This window comes from Rhinolophus hipposideros, assembly GCF_964194185.1.
Source record: "Rhinolophus hipposideros genome assembly, chromosome: 13".
NCBI classification, from domain to species: domain Eukaryota; kingdom Metazoa; phylum Chordata; class Mammalia; order Chiroptera; family Rhinolophidae; genus Rhinolophus; species Rhinolophus hipposideros.
The window spans coordinates 71,387,784-71,408,203 of record NC_138059.1 but is presented as its reverse complement, the minus strand read 5'-3'; the positions used below and the strand labels follow the sequence as shown (position 1 = coordinate 71,408,203).

Genomic DNA, 20,420 nt, shown 5'->3' with positions numbered 1-20,420 from the left:
ACATTAATAAGCTTCTCCAAATACTTCCCGAGACTTTAATTATCTGCAGGCTTTCAAAGTTCTGTTTTGACCAGACATGTAAAGAAGCGATGTCACTCAATTACTGTCAAATTAAAGATGATTTTACCTTCTAATTTAGAGGGGGGAAATGCCACCCACCATCAGACTTCAAGATAGCTGAAATACTTAGAGGGGGCGGGAGAGTAAGTGGTTGAGGAGTTAGCTAAAATACTGCCAGGGTGTCCTGCTGATTGTCTAGCCTCTTGGGGAGGAGAGTGGCCCTCTTCCATGTGCTGGCGGTAGTGCTGTCTCCAGCACACCTCCCACCCATGCCTGAGGGCAGGATGTGAAGTCTCCTTGCAAGGGCCTCACATAAAAACCACTTTCACGTCTTGAGCTAATAGATTTCTGCAGGTCCATAGTCCCAGCCAGCAATCCTTTTCTAAGAACTCAGCAGTTTGGGACAGAACAAAGAGACAGAGAGACCTCTCTCCGTGGCGTGGGTCTGATGAGAACCTGGATAACCTTACATGAGTCCCTGATCCCTCTCTGTGTGTAAAATGGGAGCAACAATCCCGAATTCAGAAAAGTCAGGAGGGATAGGAATAATGTTTTCAAAGCACCTGGCTGGTGGTAGATGCTTGTGAGACTGGGAGACGGAGAGTGGGGGTCATTGATGCAATAATAGTCATAATAACAATGACCCCCATATTTGAGGTCTTCGCTCGTTAATCATACAACCTCTCTGTTAGGTTTTCTGAGCTCGGCCTTGTCACTCACATGTGCTCCCATTAGCCAACTGCAGGACAAGAGGTCTCAACCTTGATAGTTCAATGACTCTTCTTCAGAATGCCATATTTTCTCTCATCTAAGATCATGACTCAGTGCCATTGAGAAAAATGGGCAATAGCCATCATGCAAAGAGTTACAACAGCCCATTTTAAAAAAAAATAAAAACTTGGAAACAACTTGCCTCAATGATGAGGAGGTGACGAAGGACATAAAAATATGTAACATTGTGTCATCTTACAATGACATAGCCAGTCTGTTTTGAAACATGGAGATGCATATTTGACAAAGTAATTAAAAATGGTACATAACAGTGTTTCTTTGCTGATGGCAACTTTGTAAATATTTCTATAAAATTAAAGATCAGAGGAAACTTCAGGATACAATACATAGGGTTTTCAATGTTCATTGGCTTCTCTGTTTTCCACAAAGTTGTCTAACTTTGTAAGAATTGTTATGACCTAGTTGTTTTAAGAATGTAGTAGCCTTCATTTTGTCATTGTAATGACAAAGTGCATTCGGTGACCTACTGACACTTTCAAAGATATATTTTGGTAAATTAGCCCGCTTCTGTTGTTTGCCTGTTTCTTGGTGGCCAAAATCTTGTGTAGGTACGATTAGCCAAAGATGGTGGAGCATCGAACAGAGAGATTTAGACTTTTAATTAATCCAATACAAACAGAGAAATGCATAAGTACATACATCATTCTAGTAATTTATGTGGCAGTGTGGGGCCTGATGATTTCAAAACAGTTAGTTTTGGAAGGGCACCTGACAGTGATTTATATGAATTAGGACTTGTCTATGTTCTTGTTTTTCTGTTTCCTCTCACTGCATCGAACAGGGACTCTCATCCAGTCGTGCTCACATTACACAAGAAAGCGATGTCTTCAGGCCTATGGCTGGAGCTTAATGTGGGCATTAAACATCGCCATTGCCTACCCCAGCATTCAAAATATCATGCACAGCCTACCGATTGGCACAGTAACACACACTGCCTAAGAAATAAGGTTGTATTTATTTCGAGGTTTTTAAATGTGTACATAGGTTTTCTCTCAAGACAAGTACAAGTGTATGACAAATGCAGAGTTACAGTGTTACAATGCTAGAAAAAAGAGTGGAGGGAGGAAATGGGTGACTGAAAGGCCCTTTGGCACGCCGTTCTTCTTGTTTGGGTCCAGGAGGTTCAGGGCCCGGAGGCGCCAGGCTGGTGGGGTTGTGTTTCCTGGGTAATGAGCACACATCCTACTGTGTTCTCTAGCTGGTCAGCCAGAGTGCGGCGAGGCGAGGAGTATGGCCTCAGCTCACCCGCTGATTGATGCAAGCACCAACTTTTCTCCTTTCATTGTCTCATTGGGTGTCTCTACATCACATTGGCTTGTCTGTCTGTCTGTCGGCTTCCCTACCTGGAAGGAAACCTGCCTCAAATCTAAATGCATTGACGACTCATGAATCCACTTACAAAGTTGCAAAGCTAGATAAAAAGCAATGTGTGTACCATTCCTTCTCAGCTCAGGACCGGGCATGGGTCTTCCCTCTCCCCTATTTTACGACATTTTATGGCAACTGCACTTACGAAGGGGGAACATCCTGTAAATACTGTGGCTTGAGAACTGCCGGGTGGTCTGGGACCTCAGACCCCTGCGACTATAGGTGCGTAACACTCAGAGCTGAAGTTCAAAGAAGGGTCTTCTCATCACTGGAACGTCCTCATCACTGTTCCTGTGAATGTTTAAACCTGAGTTTGCTTCCTTGGATAAATCCTGACATTTTGGTGCCTAAATGAGGTAGACTAATTTACGTGATTAAATCCTCGTTTATTTGATAGAAGATTAAAGGCTTCGTTGAAAAACGCCAAAGGATATTTTTAATTTGGAGTCTCGGTTTTAATTGAAATGCCTGTCATTCTAAGTTGAGCATCGAAGAGTAACACTGAAACATGTTTTTCATTTCTACGGGAAATGACTACACTGTGTTAATTTTAAGTCAGTCTTCCCTACGTTGGCTTTGATGGGAAAAATATTTGCAAGCTTATTTTCTTCTGCATGTAAAATAAAAGGGATATGTTGAGGATGCCATATGCATGTTGATGATAGGTTCGGTGTCAAATAGGACGACCAGGGGGAGAGACCAGGAGAGAAGACACCACCTCTGTCCCCAGCCCCAAGGTAGGGTTTGTTGCATGACAGGTGCTTAGTGACTATTTCCTGAACCTCCAAATGAATGATGGTCTACGAGGAGTCAGCAGTCGGCACCGAGTACCAGCCCTGCTAGTCCTCGGAAATGTCAGCAAACCTCTCTGAGCCTCAGTTTCCCCATTTATAAAGCGGGGAAGACCATGTTGGCTCTGCCATTTTAGCAAGGGAGACTGGGAGCGTCCAAGGGAAAATATGGGACACGTTTTTGTGTCTTTAGCATTACTGTTGTGCTATTACGTACAACCTGTTTGTACCATGTGTTCTTCATATTATTGTCCAATTAGCATTCCACAAATGCCTATTTCCATGGAAAAAGATAGTGTGCTGAAAATACAACTGAAGAAAAAGTGGTAGTGTAATCACATTCATTGACCTCTAACTTTTTTGAAACACTGTGTTTATTTTGACACTATTGTAATCCTTTCTGTATTTAATTCACTTTTGGTTTTTCATGGGGAGGGGCCAGGGGGACACTCAAAAACATATAGTTAGACAGCATAATCATTCTTTTTCAGGAACATTTGACATTAATGGCTTTTTATGTACATGCAAATCTTTTTCTATAAGTCTGAGCAAAGGATAATGTAGCATATACTCTGAAGATTTCAGATGTTGTAAATAAACACATGGCTTACGATGGCGTGCCATCGCTGCTTGGAAATTAGATTTGGATATCTATCACACAAAATTCACTCTTAGATATGCTGTGAATGTAATGACAGGGTTTTGCTGAAATGAGATCTTGTGGGTTTTGATGAGAAAAATCAATCAGCATATGCCTTATCTTTTCTTCTTTCTTCTTGCTCAGTGTGCAATTAAATTAACTCTACAGGATCACACTGTAGTTTTATACTTACGCTGCCCCTCTTAACTCCATGCTGACACTGCTGATAAGTGACCAAAAATGCACCGATGTAAGGTCATAACCATTAGCTGGAATGGACACGTGTCGTGGTCCTAAGTTTTGTCTCACTTTTACTCCTGTCTTTATAGCCTTAATTAGATGACATATTCGTGATTGAACCTATAGAGTTTATTTATACTACACATTGGGCATTATGGTGAAGCGAAGGCTTACACTGTATGACCCATATTATGTCCAGGCAGGGAGATGACACACAATCTCACATCAGTTTTGAAGGCCATCTGATCAACGGATGGCTACTTCTGTATACAAATGACACTGGACTCTTTGACAAAAACCACAATAACGACACCCCCTGGGACCTTCCCAAGTTCTGAAAAGATATTAAGAGAGAAGATAAAAGAATTGGCAGGTGTGGCTCAAGTATCACTTCTATTACTAGTAAAAGCCAGGTTGGATGGCAGGGTTTATTTGTTGTTCTAATTTGGAACCCCAGAATTAAGCACAGGCCGCCCTGGCTGGGACAGACCCCTGTTTGGGCCCAAAGGATCAACTCGAAACATGGAGGGTCAGAGGAAAACTCACATCCCAGAAGGAAAAAGGGTGGAACTGAGCCCAGGGTGTTAGTTCACCCATCCAGACATCGCCCCTTCAATGAGTCACCCCATCTCCCCTGGAATGGAGTAAATGAAGAGGTGGGAAGAGGCGGAAGTATTCTCTGCTTGAACCATGGGGGTGGGGGTGGGGAAGGATTCACCCCCACTATAGAACCGTAAGGTAATAGTTGATGTCAAATCAACTGGACAGAGTCTAAGGACAGAAGGCAAAGAGTAAGGCTTACAAAGGACCATCAGGGCTTCGAGCTAAATTGTCAGAGGAGAAGGGGGTGGAATGTTCCACAGGCAGAGGAGGGTGCGTGTGTTAGGAAGGGCCTGGGGCTACGGGACCAGGTCACAGAAGGCTGGGAAGCTCCATCCTTGCCTGGGGGTCTTTCAGAAGGGTCACCCGTGGGTATTTCTTGTGAATGTGTGTAAGAGAGATGTTCTTTTTTCTTTATTGCATCCTCGCCCATTGAACTCTGAGAGTGTTTTTTCATATATTTGCGTGGTTCTCTCTATAATTTATCTTGGCTAATTGTGTTTAATTATAGGCTTTCCCACTATACGTTGAACTCGGTGACTAATCATCAGATTTCAATAGCAAAGAGTCTGTAATTTGGGGGAGTGTGTGACCTATGTAAGGATATGTTGCAGAGAGAAATTATTCCTCCCTTTTCATGATAAAATCTTATTGGTGGTTCTGTTAAAAGCCATCTCTAAAAGAGATTTCATTCTGAGATAGTCTTCACAATGGGAGGGTGTAGTATGGTGGACCCAGTGGAGTCCTGCTCACCGAGTCCTGCCAGGAACATTCAAAAGCCAATAGCCCACTGATGTGGAGGGCTTCTTCTGTGGTTTAGGTGATTGTAATTACATTCTTCCAAAACAAAGTCCTTAAAAATGGGGCTTCAAAGAACAGTAATGCTCAATTAGGGAACGGTTTGCTATGTAGATTTTGTCATTCCATGCATTAAATCATGTTTGCTGCAAAACAATGCTCCTAAGAAGGACAAAAAAAACCTCTCTGGTACCATAAGACTCTAAGTTGGGCATAAGCTGCACCCCACAAAGCAGTTGTTAACTCTGTGCTCATTGCTTTGGGCGTGGGGTGATGGAGAGAAGACACCCATTAGCTATCTCCCCTGGCTTCAAGGAGTCTAACATTTCATTGGGGAGATGTGACAGGCATTCCCATGATAGGTACAAACCGTACATGAAGAAACCCTAGGATGTCTGCTGTTAGTCGTTCATCACCTCAATCATTCAGGAGACTTACTGAACAGTTTGGCAAGTGTTGAAGGTGCTCTGTCCCTTTGCCTGATACGTGTTATAGGCTTGACTCACAGAGGTCATTGGCTCACCAGAGAACCCGCATCCCCTTTACAGATTTTATGAATCCCCTTCTTGGCTCTCATTTATCATTTTATCTCAGTTCCCTCCTAGCTCTCACATTTTTTGAACTCAGTGTATCTCTAATATGACACAGAGAGAATCGGATACTTGAAGATGAGAGGAAAATTCTGCTGCCATTTATATTGCTATGACTAGGTGATAGGACGGCGGAGTAAACGGACCTGACGTGAAGTATCCAAGTGTCCGTCGCATGTTCTTTAGGAGGCTCTAAGCGTTACAGGAGTGGTTGTTTTTCATTCGTGCAGAAGGTTTATTTTATTTTATCTGGGTGGATGTTTGGCAACTGAAGAAGTGACTTGTTTTAATAGTGGTTTTGTGGACTGGATTGGATTAAATGAATCATTTTTTTTTCATAAACAGCTTTATTGAGTTATAATTCCCATACCATTACAGTTCATTCATTTGAAGTGTACAGGTTCATAGCTTTCCGTATTCACCGAGTTTTGCAACCATCCTCACAGTCAATTTTAGAACATTCTTGTAACCGTCACCACTATGCACCCCTTTTAGAACATTCTTTTAACTCGGAAAGGAAACCCCTCCCTCCTTAGCTGTCACCACGATGCAGCCCCACAATTGCTCATCTTCCACACTCTCCCCCCCTCGGCAGTCACTGACCCACCTTCTGTCTCTAACGAGCCTTGGACATCTGTGTTTGGAGTGGATGCTAAACGCTCCCCTTGGATGGTGGGAGCGGCTGGAGTTTACCGTACCTGGTGGGAAAGTCTAAGGTTTCTAAGTGTGACTGATTAGAAGGATGAATCGCATCCCGTAGAATAACAAGCTGAGAATGGCCATGGCTCGGCGTGTGGGAAGCACACCTGTCGGCTCTGTTCGTCTCCCACGTGCAGTCAGCCCTGACCTACCCTGCTGCACCTCTTTGCCTGAGGACGTTTAACAGACTCAAGTCGGTCACAGCACTGCACTGCTCGCCCACTGTCCCATTCAGGGCACGCTATGTGCGAGGACCTTGCTAGGACACATCCACCCTCAAGCTGCTCGCCGCGTAGAACGGGGGTGGGTGTGCATAAACCAGTAGGTGCAGCACAGAGGGGACCCCCGGGGGCAGTCAGTCATGCCTGGGGAGGCTGGGGGCGGGGGGAAGGGTGGTGTCAGAAAGAAAGAGCCCAGAAAGGAGGGGCCCCAGAGACTGGCTAAGGCACATGGGTATGTGGGGGCAAGGGGAGAAGGGAATTTAGGTAGAGGAACCAGTGTGTTCAAAAGCAAGGAGGTAGGAAGCGCCCCAGAGCCTTTGGACATGCGGGAATAGACAGTAGGTGTTTGTAGGACGGGAAGGAAATGGGAGGCCTGCTGGGCCACGAGCTGAATCCTGTAAGAGGTGCTGTGTGAGGCCAGATTCTACACACACTATTAGTTTCCTGTGGCTGCTGCAGCCAAGTTCCAAAAACCGGTGGTTTAGAACAACAGAAATTTCTCATCTCACATTTTTGGAGGCTAGAATTCGAATTGAGGTGTTGGCAGGTCTTGCTCCCTCTGAAACCTCTCTTGCCTGTTTCAGTTCTTGTAGCCACAGGTGTCTCTTGACTCAGACTGTGTGTGTGTGTGTGTGTGTGTGTGTGTGTGTGTGTGTGTGTGTGTGTGGTCATTGTAACATTGATTGAGGAAAACCAAAAATGATCTAAATATCCATTGACATGGAAATGCCCAAATATATCATAGTATAATCAGGCTATTGAATGCTCTGTAATTATTTAAAGGAACGAGATAACTATCTATGTACTAACACGCAAAGTTCTCTAAGATACAGTAAAGGAATACAATGAAACTTTTGAGCAGTGCCTACTGTAAGGTACCGTATATGTAACAAAGAAAGAAAAAAAATACCTTTAGATCTTTGAATCTTTCCAGACCTTCTTTCAAGTGTACTCAAGTCTAACCGTGCTTACAGTTAGACTTAGGAAATGGGATTGGGGCTGTAAGGTGAAAAGGAACCTTCGTTTTTTTATAGTATATCTTTTTGTATTCTGTGAACCTTCTCAATAAGCATGTATTATAACAGAACTGGAAACTCACTATTACAAACATTAAAAGAGGTAGAACCCATGAGACTTGGCCGCCAGCTGAATGTGACGTGAGCAGCAGGATGGTGAGGAAATACGAACGGGGGTGGATGAAGGGATGGGAGGCAAAGGCATGGATTCACAACACTCAGAAGCAAAAGGGCAACATTTTAGCAAGGGAGCTATGTTTTTAATAGAACAAGCCAACAAGAAAAGGCAGAAAAGAGATGTAGGAGTTTTAGTCTGAGAAACAAGGATTTGTGTATCTTCAGCTATGATTGGCATAGCCCTCCGGGAGGAGAATGGACAAACCCCCGTGAGATGAGGGTCATTGCAAAAATTGGTGTCATCCCCAGAACTGCTTCCGCTGAAGAGTGTCTAAGGCCACCAATAACTTAGCGCCAGTGATCTAGAGATGGCAAACAAAATAAGCAACACGCTCAGGGAAAGGAACTTGCCTGTGGAATGCGAGGGGAGGTTCTTCCCCCTTTGGTAACTCGTTTGTTCCTCTCATTTTCCCTTCTCTGTTTGACCTTCCTTGCTCTCTTGCCTCCCTAACCCTCTTCCTCTTCCACACACACTCACACCCACTCCTGTGGCACAGATCTGCCAGCCTGAAAACAAACAGTGGAAAGAAAAAGAACTAATAGAAGACAAAGACGTCCGAATCAGATAGGCATCTTCAGATGAGGACAAGGATTTTTCTGCCAAAGACCTTACGTGAAACTTTCATGGCCTACTTATCATCAAAAGCATGGATAGTGTATTAACATACCAGAAAGCTTGAAAAATAAGTGGAAATAAGATTTCCAACATCCATTTTTTTATTTGCCTGGTGTTCTCTTGTTTAGGAACAAAACGCTTTCATACGCACCCTTTCATTTGAGACTCACATCCAGCCTTTGAAGGAGACAGTGCTTCCATCTCTTTGCACAATGGGACACCGAGTCCCAGAAATGGGCAAGGGAGGTACTCAGGTCTCAGAGCCCTACCCACTGATGCCTCGCCTGGCTTTTTTTCACAGCAGTCTGCTGTCTGCCTGGCCTTAGCAGAATACCCTCCGTACCACAGTGATTTGTCCCTCAGGCTAAAATTTTCAGACTTTACTCTTCAAAAACTTATTTTGTCAGCTGTCCTAACTTTGAAGAATTACAGAAGTTACCAAAATATATTAATCTATGTGATTGATTGAGTGGAGTGGTCATTTGAACAATAATAAAAGGCTTGGTTAAATAAAGGGGATAAAGTGTGCCCTTTCGGGGGGCCAGCAACAATGGCTTACAAAGTAGACATGCAGAATTTTAGAAATAATAATGATTGAATGTCATTAACATATGTGGGATGCTAACTCTATGGGCTACGCTGATAAGTTGTGACCATAAAAAAGGGGTTCGGACTAGGCAGGCTCCAAGGTACTTCCTGGTACCAGGGTTCCAAATATTGGTTATGCCTACTCATAGGAAGAAAAAGCTATTCATGGACTATTTCCCTAATTCATAGCATGCAAACCCTGGCTTCTCCATCTGAAGGAAGAAAGCAGAGAAGCTGTCTCCAAATTTACTATCTGCTGGAAATAGAAGGACAGTAAGGAAGTCATTCAGTGATACTCCTTCACGTTCTAGAAGTTTCTGGACATAACACTACACAACAGCAACTCTCCCCACTACCCCCCGAAGTCATCAAAAAGCTAAAGGACACACGTGGGAGTGGGGATATAAATTAGCACCAAAGGTAAATTGAGCCCCCCTGGGAGTTCCCTGGCTTCTGCAGGACCTCGTTCCTGGGCTGAGAACCTGTCTCTGCAGCATCTGTTTCAAACCACACGAAGACCTGACGAATGGTTGAGCGTGTCTTAGGTTGCTCGTTCTGTTAGGTCTGAGGTTAGTTTTGCTACAGCACACCGCCCTTATTTTTCTTCTCTGCGGTGTTTCTGTATAGATTTTCTTACCTCCCCTACTTCTGAACTGCTGGATAGTTACCATGGCAACACCTGTTGATGGCAGACCCAAAACAAATGCAGTTCTGCAGCCAGGAAGCTGCTCCTGGGTTTCTTGCTCTGGCTCTTACCGGTAGAACCGGGGGGCCTCTTTTTATTCTTTATAGACTTCCAGGGGATACCAGTTTCCTCCATTTGGGCCGATGGATGTGGAAACTGCCCTCAGCTGTTCCCACTTTATCTCCTAAGATGCCACCATGTTACCCCCAGAGCGTTTATTGTCTGATGATTTTTACCAACCATAATAAAGCTGTGTCTTTGTCTAAGAGAATTCAAAGTCTTGAAAGCCTGGTTTGTTCCTTCTCCTTTTCTCTCTTATTTCCTATTCTCTTTTGCACCTTATCAATTAGATAGCCTGACGTTTCAGACAACAACCTTTCAAAGAGGTGGAGCGCTGCTAGAAAGATAACCAGAGCTTAAATGCCTCTGTCTCCTCTGACCCACAGGCAGCACCATTGCCTCTGCAGAAGCTTAAGGACTCAGAAGCTTAAGTAACTTCTGCCCCAGAAGTTACTCTGTGACTAGAACCCCTAACAGGAAGTCGAGTTCTATATATTTTTGGATCTCAAAGGCATGCACGGGCACCCACCAGCCTCAGTGTCCTGGGCAAGAGGATGTCTTCTTGCATGCCTCTCCCCACCCCACATACAAGCACTCCCATTGACATAACTTCTGGAAAAGCTCAGTGATTGACAACCATCCAACTCTACCACGCCATGGGTGATCCCAAGACGAGATAAAACAAAAGGTATTTCTCATCAAGAAATGTCTGAAGGCTGAGCTGAGGCCTGTGATAGAAAAGGCAGGTAGCTACCCATCGGTGCCCATCGTGAGGCAAACACCAGCCAAAGCTCTAAGCTCTCTCAATGGCAGCTTATCCAAAAGACAGCTTCCCAGATACTCAGCGTGGAAGGGACTGGAGCAGTATTTCCTTTTTCTTCTTTTTAGCAAGGAAATAACATTGGAAGGTCAATAAGGGAATGAATGAATGGATGGATGGATGGATGGATGGATGGATGAATGAATTGGTTGCCCTAGTCATTATTTTATGTGTATTTACATGGCCTAAGAGAGGATGTTTTTAAATATTTCTGTTCTTACCAATTTCTAAACTAGTAATTAGAGGCATCAATGTATATATTTTCTGTTCACGAAAGCAACATCTTTGTTCCGAAGCCAGCCTTTACAGCGTTGGTGTTTATGCTGCCTTGCTTTATGTCAGATGGCTGAAATGCAGGCAACTTTCCTGAAATACATTAAATTTGCATAGTATAAATTGTTCTGTTCTCTGCCAACGTAAAAGGTTTTTCCCTGTTGTTGAGTACTTTGTTCATTTTGATTTTTTTTCTCTGTTAATATAGACACTGCAAAGAATTCATATCCAAGCGTTGCTTGGGATGCAGGCTTACAGGAAATAATATCATTTTAAGCCTCTTGCCAGGTAACATATTAGGTTGGTGCAAAAGTAAATGCGTTTTTTGCAATTACTTTTAACCTTTTACACCACCATTTCTTTTGCACCAACCTAATACTTACAAAAAGAAGGTTTTTGCAAATAAATGTCATTTGTTACTAATTCAGTAGCTGTGTTATAACTGTATCTGCGCTCCCCTGGGTTCTGAAGATTGTAGATGGTATAAGGAAACATGTTTAAGGATTTGTATCCTTGCCTCCTTAGAATTCAAGAAAAAAATATGTTCTTCTTGGAAAGGAGACTCTTTTCATTCAACTGGACTACTGCAGAGGATTTTCAGAAGGAATTATTTTCCCAGTGTCATAATCTTTTTGATGCTTAAAATTTATTTATTTAACTATTTAGTAGTAGTGGTAGCATTGGACTCATTTTATCTTGATGGCGACCTCTCCTTGGCACCTCCGGGAAACTATCTTTTCTTGCCTCCTCCATTCTCAATGAGGAAAATAAAACCCCAGAAAACACTCTTTTCCTGATGGGCTGTTGCTTTGCCTGCCTCAGGGGTTGCAGCTGTCAGAGCGTGTGAAAAATGAAGCAAGAGGCATCGGATGGCATGAAGACGAGAACTATGAACACAGTCAGTGCTGGGAAGGCTGGAAGTGCGGGCGACAGCAGCGGGGGTGTGGGAAAGATGAGAGGCACGGCTGGGAGAAGCAGCAAGAGAAACCGGCTAGAAAGCAGAAGGGAGCTCAGCAGGGAGAGGGGTGCAGCCCGCGTGACACCAGCGCACAGGATGAGGGAGGAGAAAGTGTCCTAAGTTCTGTTTCGCCATGGTGCCCAGCACTTTGTAGCCCCTATGCCGCGTGTCAGCCAACCTTTGAATTGCCGTACCAGAGAGCACATTTAGTGTCATTCTCTTGCATGACTCTTGTGAAGGACTAAATACTGGCATTTTAATGGAAGGAAATGTCTGTGCTTTGAGGTCGATCTCTGTTACACTGACAATTTATTAAAATGTGAATTCGGATGGCTTAATAAGAAATCACGTGCATTCATTTATAGATAAGTCTGATTTTTCTTTTTTTTACCATAAGAGTATGAAATTGCTAATATCTATCATTTGGACAAATAGGGGGTGTGTATCATGAGTTGGATTAATCACTGGTTTGGTAAGTATATCCAGAGGGAACTGGATAAATAAATTGCTCTCTTCCTGGAGGAGGGTTTCTGGTACCGTGTTTCCCTGAAAATAAGACCTAGCTGGACAATCAGTTCTAATGCGTCTTTTGGAGCAAAAATTAATTTAAGACCTGGTATTATATTATATTATATTATTATATTATATTATATTTATTATATTATATTAACACCCAGTCTTATGTTACAGTAAAATAAGACCGGGTCTTATATTAATTTTTGCTCCAAAAGATGCATTAGAGCTGATTGTCTGGCTAGGTCTTATTTTCGGGGAAACACCGTATTTGAACCTAATTCTGTCCTAATGAATATTAGACCTCACCTGGACAAAACAGTATAAATCCATGGCTTAAAGCTGGGACAGATAGCTGATAACACAGGCGAGAAACAGTTTAAGAACACTTGACATTTAACACAATGACCCAAATCCAAGAGGCAAAAATGGCGCAGGGGCGATGTTAGCACCAACACCAGCACCACTGCCATTAACTTGCAAAAGGCCAGTGAAGAAAGAGGTGGCTTAGCACACCATCCGTGCAAAGTACAGATTTGCACTGGTCACGGGTAAGATCCACGCACGCCCACGGTGAGCTGTAGCTGGTGGAACGAGTCTCTGTGACCTGAGGCTTCCTGAGTCTAAGTAGCGTCTGGGCTGCCACGGCAGTCCTGCTCATCTCTGCACTGAGGGAAGTGTCCCTTCCTGTGACGTGCCTTTGAACTTGGTCATTAGGAGAGAACCAGCACCGACTGAGTGTGTCAGCCCCCAGCATGCCCCCCCTTCTCGTTCCCTCCCCACTGGGCCTCTTGCACGCATCATCTTGCCCTCCCCAAGTCTGAATTCCTTCTCATTATCTACTTACGATGTTGACACGTGCCCCAGTCCAGGGGAAAGCATCACCGGTGTTCTCGCTAGGCCCCGCCCATAGGAGCGCTGCTCAGTGCCGGCTGAACTTGCTGGTTGAACTTGAATCTCCCGTCCCAAGAGTGGTATTGCCCGGTGCTGACCACTGCGATGGTCCCCATTGCATTCCAGGTGGCCACGCAGGGCCTGATACCCCAACAGCGACTTCTGGGTCCCTGTGATACTCCCTCCTTGACCTTCAAGTGTCGGCTCTTCTCTTCCCGCGGGTCTAAGCGTCTGGGGCTGGGTATCTACTTTGGTACCATGGTCCGTCTTGGTCTTGCCAGGAAGTCTTCCTGAGAATTGTGGCTCTTACCCCAAGTCACTTTGCAGTGGCCACGTTCGGTTGCTGTGACTGGACCTCCAGGATGGTAAGGGCCACCATCCTGACTTCACCAGCACATTGTCCCTGGTGGAGAGCTTTGCCTCCCTACAATAGCAGAGCCCCAAGACATCCCCCACCGCCATCACCAAAACCCAGGGAAGGGCTGTTTCCTGCATCAGATTGAGGTTCCCTTGTCTGTTGGGTGCTGTGCTTGGTTCCTAGTTTGGGCTTTGTAGCTGGAGCAGACTGTCCACTGTGCCACTCCTGTGAGTGGGCCTGGCCAGGGCCTGGCTCCATCTCCTTGGGACTTGGTACTCCTTGGTGTTACGGTAGGTGACAGTCAAAACTGTATTCCTCAAAATGGAGAAAGAGAGGCTCGAGGACAAGAGAGAGTGGCGTCTTTAAACCGGTGTATTCAAGTATTTGAAAAGGTTGCCATGTGGGGAAACTATTGGGCTGTGCTGCGTGGCCCTAGAAGTTAGAACCAGGACTCCAAGCCTCTGGGTGCAGAAGGACCGTCCTTACCCGGCCTCGAATCTAACAGCGCTTCCCAGAGACAGGAAGGGGATCTTCTGGGAGACCCTCATTACGGAAGGGCATCAGCCCAGGCTGGATTAGCCCATCTCAGTTTTGTGTACTGGCTTGTGTCCGTTGCAACACAGGCAAACAGAAGCATTTTCTCGGATGGCAGTTGCATTGTACATAGCTGTGGTAATAGACCAATCATGAGCGACCTGCCATCCTACTTCTCTGTCTTTGGGGACTGCAGGTGAGCATGGCTTTCTTCTAGCAATATCCTCATGTCTACACTGTGTTTTTTTCCAAATGGATTCACTCCATCAGTGAGTAAATATTGCGTGGTTATTATATGTTGGGCACTGGACTTATTCCGTGCTCTGTGCTGTCCACTGTTACGTTTACCAAGTGCTTTTGGCCCGGCCCTTGCAAACTGGATGTCACAGACATTGCAGAGAAGGTTCAAGTGTCGAGTGGGGATGGTTTATAGATCACCTTTAAGCTTCTTTGAAATTTGGGAATCGTTCATGAAGCTTCATGATTCTAGTTTCGTACTGAGCAGATATCCTGGCTCCAGGGGTGGATTTTCAAAGTTGGGCATGAATTTGGAGTTGGGTTGCTCAAGTCGGTGCTACCAGCTCCTTGCAGGGATGTCACCGCCGCTTCCCCAGGAGGCACCGTAACACATAAGTCAAACCGCGCTCCGTCCCCGCAGCTGTCCTGAGTGGAGCCCGCCGGAGCGTGGGCCAGGCCATCTGGCAAGTGCATATCCCATCCCTCAGGGGCCCAGCGACCCAGAACTTGAACTCTATTTTGGTTCTTCTGAGTGGCTTTAGCTAGAATAAGCCTTCCAGTTAGCTGGCAAAATGCATCATGAGTGATCAGAGCTCACGTGTTTGAGCCTTCTTACGAATGTCATCTTCCATGTTGAAAACCTGCTAACAGTCCTCATGAAAACTGTCAGAAAAATAGGTGTGAAATGGTGCTGAGCTCGGTGTTCCACTGACTTGGTATGTGGGTTGGGGGGCGTGGGGGGTCAGGTCGTATGTGAGTAGATGCCTGTTCTCAGAAGTCCTGAAATTCCACTCAGGAAAAGAAATCAGCATTGGTGGAAGCGTAGGATTTCTGTTTGATTGGATCAATAATCATTTGTAGTAATTAACGGCTGTCCATACCTAAAGATAGATAGCCGTGAGGGTGAAAGGGGGCCTGATGGAGCATTGGGTCCATGCAGAGTTATTATATATTCAGGTGGTCTCAGTGAGAATATGAGTTTGCAATGGGGCCAGGTGGTCCTGTGTGAGTGCAACGACCCCAGTGATTCCAGTGAAAGTGAAACCACCTTTCTTTAAGATTGATCTGGGAAATGTCTTAAATAATATAGTGATATAATAAAATATAATACTGGGTCTTATTGTAATACAATATAAGACCAGGTATAATATAATATAACATAACATAATATAATAAATATCGGGTCTTATTTTAATATAAAACCGAGTCTTATATAATATAAGATCGGGTCGTATTTTAATATAATATAAGACCAGGTCCAAAAGACGCATTAGAGCTGATGATCTGGCTAGGTCTTATTTTCAGGGAAACACGGTATATTTATTTGGAGAAATGTCTATTCAGATCCTGTGCCTATTTTCGATTGGATTGTCTTATTATCCTCCTGTAAGAGTTCTTTACATATTATAGGTTTGTGATCCTTTATCAGAGATAATTTTTTTCCCATCTTCTACCATTCTTTAGGTTGTCTGTTCACTTTCTTAATAGTGTTCTTTAAAGCACAAATCTTTTTCATTTTGACGAAGTCCAATTTATCTAATTTTTCTTTTGTTGCCTGTGCTTTTCATGTATCTGAAACTCCAAATCTGAACTCATGAAGATCTACCCCTATGTTTTCTGCTAAGAGTTTTATAGTTTTAGCTCTTCAATTTATTTGACCCATTTTGAGTTAACTTTTTTATGTGGTATTAGTTAAGAATCCAGTGTCATTCTTTTGCGTGTGGCTATCCAGTTGCCCTACAACCTTTTGTTGAAAAGACTCTTCTTTCCCCATTTAATAGTCTTGGCACCTTTGTCAAAAATCAATTAACCACAGATCTATGGGCTTATTCCAGATGCCAAATTCTATTCCATTCATCTATATATCTATCTTGTGCTAGTGCCACACTGTCTTTATTACTTTGTTTCCTTGGAATAGTTTTAATTCATGAAATGCACATTTGGAAAATGAAAAATTGTGTACCACTTTTTCATATTCTTAAATTAATGATCAAGTCGTATGTTCAATTTTCAAATCAGACGCTTTGCTCCTGTCTAGTAGTAGAGAGTGCATACGCAAACATATTATTTCTGACACATATTAATAAGATTTGGCATTTTTAAGGAATGTATTTATTCATTTTATTTTGCTACTGCAGCAATTCGATTTAGATCGTCAAATCTTGCTCATGTTTCTGATGCATTCAGGAGTGTGCTCTGGGATTCATCATGTCAACATGGGCGTGTAGAGAGGGTTCAGGAGACCTAGAGTTGGGTTGGAGGAAGACAGCCCATGATTGTATTGAAAAAAAGAAAACAGAAATAATTATGTAGCTGAATGCAGTGGCAAACACAAGGCAGTCACTTCTCACTTGGTACCTGTTAGGGGAACAATAGAGAGACCTCAAGATCCTATGAATCTTGATCCGCTGAGTCTGCTATAGAAGAAAGCAGCACTCTGTCTAAGGTGATCACATGTGGTCCCAATCAGAAGATATCACGAGGCACAAATCTGGAAGTCTCCTGGTCTGCTCAGTGTGTTATGCTGCAAATCAGGAATTGTACCTTAGTCTTAAATGAAGGGAGAAGTTTTCAATCTTAGTCAACAGCCAGGATATTCTCCTTCGAGTATAAACACATTCATTCATTCATTCATTCATTCATTCCATCCTACTCCCTTCCTGCTTTTCACACGGCACTTATCATGTGTCTTATGTAAAACAGAGATTCGATACAGGGGACATTTATTAATGGACAAGACGAGAACTGGCGAGGCAAGAGGGATGGTGGAAAGGCTGGGCACCAAAAATCGACCAGAGCCAGACATGATGGGATGGGCTAAGGGGCGCTGATGAGTCAGGAGGGAGGTCAAGGGAAACATCCCTGTCGCCGCCTCCACGTCTCTGATCTTCCCCATTTCCTTGGTGGAATTGATGAAGGAAGATCTCAGGACTAGGAGATATGCGTGGCATTCAGGTCACACGGTTCCTGCTGCGCCCAAGCTTCTCGCTTTAATAAGACGTTTTCCCAAGGAAATCACAGGTTACCTTTGTCTCCAATTCGGATAACAGTTGTTTGAATTTTACTATTCCTACAATAGTACATAGACTTATTTGTCATAAAACTAGGGAAAACATGTAGGCAGCAAGCAATTGATGTGTATTTGATTAGACATTGAGTTGGCTGTTATTTTGGAGAACACTTTTGACTTACTCATCGCTATGAGAGGTTTTTCCTCTGCCTTGCAATTTGCTTTGTTCCAAAGGGAACATAAAGCTCAGCGTTTGGCATAAACTTGCTAGCATATTCCCCGTGACCTGAACACATATCTCTCACCGTCTTTATCCACCTGCCTTTTTTTCTAACATTTTTTTATCTTTGGTTATAGGCTGTGAAGGAAGAGAAGACTCTCGCCACGACATTTCAGAGGGATCACATTGCCAGAATTTTGAATCCTTATCGGAACAAAGTTTTCTCCAAGGTAAATGTTACCCTAGTCCCCATCAGGCAGCACCTGCTTACAAATGGCTCATCGCAGTGGGGCTGCACAGAGCCTTCCTTGTTGAGTCTAATGCAAACCTAGCGTGATAGGCGAGAAAGAGGGAGGGGAAGGAGAAAGAGCTGTTGGGGTACCCTGCAGTCTCTTCTCAATGTGTTACCAGGAGAATGCAACCAGAATCTGGGCGCCCACCGAGCTCTGCTGAAAATGTGTGGGGAAAAGGGAGGAGAGGGAAAGCTGTACTTTTTCTTCTTCCTATTAATCTCTCTTAGATATTTGTGAAAGCGAAAGCCAATGTGGTTTGATTATAAAAATAGCATTCTGACTTTTATGAGGAAAGAGTTGGGTAATTCCCGTTGAAGGGTAAAATATATATGCTTAGTCACATCATCACTAGGGGGAAGAACCTGAATCGTAATATTTTACACCAGCTAAGACTGGCAAATATGGAATTTTAGAAGAAATCCAAGTTCTTCTTTTACGAAAATACCTACTAAGCAAGCTTTTCGTGGATTGGTGACAAATGCTTCATGAAGTTTCTTGTTTTGGAAGATGGTGATTTTAATGTTTTTTTTTGTGGGGAGGGGAGGGGTGTGTGTGTGTGTGTGTGTGTGTGTGTGTGTGTGTGTGTGTGTGTGAAGAGTGAGGGAGGGGAGGTGGGAGGAAGGGAAGGGGAGGGAGCGAGAGACAGACCAAAGAGAAGTGTATCAGCACCATACTGAATCTCTCAGAGGAATAATTCCAGGCACTTTCTTTATGAATCATGAGCTTAGCGCGAAGAAAGGCTTAACAGAGGCCCCTGAATTCAGAGTCAGCTTCAGCACTCATGAGTTAGCTGCCAATATTTTAACACAAATCGCTGTGTCATTCCTGTGACGTTCCTCGGTGGCTGCTCGAGCCGTTGCTAGAAGCTGTTCATGCTGAGCCTGAATGATATTTGATGAATCGCCTCCTTCCACCCTGATAAATGTGTTCCACTACAGAGAGAGAGGAGAGGGAGAGAGAGAGAGAGAGAGAGAGAGAGAGATGCAAAAATATACGCTCCAGTTTAGAAGAAAATAAACTCGTCAACTTTCTCCGTGGAGCAGTTACTATGCAGCTGACACGAGTTGGTCCCTAGCTTGCTAGAAGGCGATTTCACATTGACAAAGGGAGAGCTGTGTTTTCCTCATCCGTCCTCAGCCGGTTGTTCTTTCCTGAGGGGGTTGGGTGGGGGGAATGCAGGCTGTACATTTGGAGGGGAATTTCGTGATCCCATTCATTCTCTGTTTGACAGAGAAGACATTGTTTGGTCTCTGTAATAGGCTTGGTGGAATCTGCGCTGTGCATACAGCATGGGAAAAAAAGCCACACAGTGGGGGACCTCAAAACGCTCAGCGCTGAATCCCCTTAGACGGCTTCTTAAAATTTGGTTTAATCGCTTCTCCTTCCTGAAGGGGCAAGTCGCCATTTGGGGAAATCGCTTTCCTTGAAGGGGATGGTTTGCTTCCCATTGCATATGCGTGGACAACACGGAGACCGTCTCTGAGGTGGCCGTGTGCCACCCAAATACTGCAGTAACAAGAATGAGAATCATGAAAGTTTAGAAATACTTTGTGGACACACCAGGCCAGCTTTGAGCCCACTGGCTGTGCGTCAGCGTTTGCATGTTGGTATCAGAGAGGAATAAATAACTCCTGCGCTCATCTGCTGGTTCACAGAGCAAGTGGGAGCTGCCTACGGTTGGGGAAAGAGACACATGGCAAGGTGTGCCCCGAGGTGAGAGGTGCTCGGCCAGGGATGGCGTGAGGGTGCCACGCCCAGGTGTTTAGGGATGTAAGGCAGCCACTTACATTCACAGAAGCGAAGGTTCAAAGCAGAGTGCCCACCGCTCCTTGCAAACTGCACTGGCAGAAACGTGGCCCGAGGCTGAAATGAGGCCTGCGTTTCTGTGGCTTACGGCTGTGTACTCACCGCCACCATCCCCCCCAGTGCAGGAACTGTGTGATGCGTGGTCCCTGACAGCCCCAGGCGGCTGGGGACTTTGTGTGTGCACACACGCATGTGAGTTTCTTACTAGAGCGGAAAAAGGTGTTTCCAGGCTGCAGGCTGCCGTGTGCACAGACAGAGCAGGTAAGCTGGGGGCCAGGATGGCCCCCAGAGAAGGTGTGCTGCGGCCACATTCAAGGGCCCCTCGTTTTTATGAGCAGACAGAGCTTTACCCTCGTTCCCAATCTTGGCCAGTGTTTGCAAGGACTCCCTGCATATTTTTACAAGAACTATATCACACGGATTATGCAATTTGTAGAATTACTGAATTACAGTGGTGATGGACTCAGTATACAGTGGGTCAGAGTCTTTTTAAATTTCTCAGTGTTTTGTCACCTATCACACCACCGTTTTAAAACTGTATCTGTACAACCTTTTAAAAATAT

General features: G+C 44.3%; 1 protein-coding gene across 1 annotated transcript in view; it reads left to right on the top strand.

Annotated features, from left to right (window-relative positions):
- PAG1 (phosphoprotein membrane anchor with glycosphingolipid microdomains 1) overlaps positions 1-20,420 on the top strand; it is a 104,478-nt gene that overhangs the window by 40,774 nt on the left and 43,284 nt on the right. Inside the window, exon 2 of the mRNA XM_081069840.1 lies at positions 17,896-17,988. The gene's annotated coding sequence lies outside the window, so the exon portion shown is untranslated. The remainder of the gene's footprint in view (positions 1-17,895; positions 17,989-20,420) is intronic.